The 2500-nt window shown below is 37.4% G+C and overlaps 1 protein-coding gene across 3 annotated transcripts in view; it reads right to left on the reverse strand.

Annotated features, from left to right (window-relative positions):
- The window catches only part of LOC115201220 (protein quaking-B), an 18860-nt gene that overhangs the window by 15629 nt on the left and 731 nt on the right, over positions 1 to 2500 (reverse strand). The gene's annotated exons all lie outside the window — the stretch shown is intronic.

Raw genomic sequence — 2500 nt, forward strand, 5'->3', positions numbered from 1 at the left:
CATCCCATTGGCCGTGTACTGAGCCTCGTGCCTGGCCGGGGATAGGGCGCCACATTCATACCCCTCGCACATTAGGTCACCGGCCTAACAACTGTCCATTTGTTCACAGCACTCACTGCCTGGTGTGTGTATTATTGTGTGTGTGTGTGTGTGTGTGTGTGTGTGTGTGTGTGTGTGTGTGTGTGTGTGTGTGTGTGTGTGTGTGTGTGTGTGTGTGTGTGCGTGTGTGCAAGCATGTGTGTGTGTGTATCTCACCGTACACTGTAAAAAAAAAAATATATTGTTGTTTGAACTTTAAATCTTCCCTGTCAAGTTGTCCGGTGACACATTTTCCTAAAGGAAACTCTGAAATGGCATATTGTTTTTATGAAGATTGTAGAATATTCACATTAAAATCTGTCGGCAATTGGATGGAAGCCTAGCTAGTGCGCTAGTACAGTGTCACTTTGATTATGTCTGCACATCATTGTTCACCAGTAGCCCCGAACACCTCAAGAATAAGCTACCAGCCAAACAGGCTTGTAAGAACTGTACTTAAACACCCCCCTCAAACTCATCTGGAAGTTGAGCATTTTTTCGTCTCCATCTCTGTAATGTGACTGTATCTATGCAATTGTGTATGTATTTATGTTTAAAAAAGGGACCACAATGGAAATAAGTCCCTGACTTTATCCCGGTCACTTTTAAAAATCTTATAAAGTAAATCAATCAAAACTGTGCAGCGGGCCAATTGATGAATGGAAATAGACATCTGTTACAAAACACCAGAAAGCTGAATGACATTCAGAGATTGTCAAGCCAAGCCTTCTATACTGGGTAAGCCTACAAGTTAGGAAGGGATGTATTTTGGTATTTTATTAGGATTTTCATTAGCTGTTGCGAAAGCAGCAGCAATTCTTCCTGCTGTCCACACAAAACATGACATAATACAGAACATTAATAGACAAGAACATAACTATACGTACATTAATAAAAAAATATTGGCACACGTAGCCTACATATCAATACATACACACAAACTATCTAAAGTTTGTTGAGCTTGACACAATTTATTTACCGTGGTGTTAACACAAACCATGATATTGAATTGCCCGAAGTGGGTATGTTTTGTTTATTGGTTGTGTGGTGCATTGGCACAGAAACCTGTTAGTGGAAAATGTGTTGCATATATTTGATATAATTATAAATATGTAATGAAACAGGCAGGGAGAGCTTGTCTGGGGTGGTCGGCGAACCCCCAACCTTCTGGCCCATAGCCCTGCGTGGCATCAACTATGCTACAAAAGCATGCTGAAGTGGCAAAGTCCATATCCACGTTTAGAAAACACAGGGTCGCCAGTTATTATTATTTGTGGTCGTAAACAATATTTAAAGTTAATTCTACGAGGGGGGAGGGTGTTCCAAGTATTTTTATATCCAAGGGGAGGGTCATGTGAAAATATTTTTTACGTTGGGGAGGGGGGTGTATTTTCTTTTATGACACCTTGAGTAAATATCAATCCGTCTCTTATTATTGTTAAGTAACTGGTTCAACAGCCTTTCTTTTTTTTTTTACTCAACTTTTTGGTCTAAGTGTTACCTGAACTAAAAATAATACAATAATTCAACTAGAAGCTATTATTTGGGAATTTTACCTAAAAAAAGGCTGTGGAACTAGCTACACTGTTTTTAACATACAATGTGTTCAATTTACATATTTGACACACATGATTACATAGTGCATGTATTCAGTAATTCATATTCCACACCTGGGATTAGAACTCACAGCCTCTTGGTTTACGACATTCCAATCTTCCTGCTACGCCACCATGTGTGTGCCAATGACTGATTACACCTGTATTGCTACACTTTGCACTCCAAAGTAAATCTCAGCTCGGTTAAAAGTACACTCAAGAAAAAATATTTTATTTATCATAGTGATTCAGGAGTAACATTAAAACTATACAGAAAAAACTAAAATTGCTGAAATAAGTAAGTCAAATCAATGTTAAGAGAATAGTCAGATTAACTGATAATCGACACAAACATGGTGTGTAGCAGGAAGATCAGAATGCTGTGAACTAAGAGGTTTTGAGTTCAAATCCCAAGTGAGGACATGTTGAGTAATAATTACTGTAGATTAACATGCACAATGTAATCATGAGTGTCAAATGTGTATGTTGAAAACATTGTATGTTAAAAGCATGTTGTGTGTGTAAACAGTTGCATAGCCTTTTTTAGTTTTGATGCCCAAATAATAACTTGTAGTTGAATGAACATATGAGACAAGTTGAGCAAACACATCATTTTAAATTGACATACTTTTTGCATACGTTAAATCAAGTTGGAGCTAAATTTGGGCCAATATTTTGTTTTTAGTTCAGGTAACACTTGGATCAAAAAGTTGAGTAAACAAAAAAAGGCTGTAGCACCAGTTACATAACAATAACAGTTTTTTTTACAGTGTAGCCTATACCATGCAATATAATTGACATATCCACCTACTAATTTTAGACCTAGG

This window comes from Salmo trutta, chromosome 10 (assembly GCF_901001165.1).
Source record: "Salmo trutta chromosome 10, fSalTru1.1, whole genome shotgun sequence".
Taxonomy (NCBI): domain Eukaryota; kingdom Metazoa; phylum Chordata; class Actinopteri; order Salmoniformes; family Salmonidae; genus Salmo; species Salmo trutta.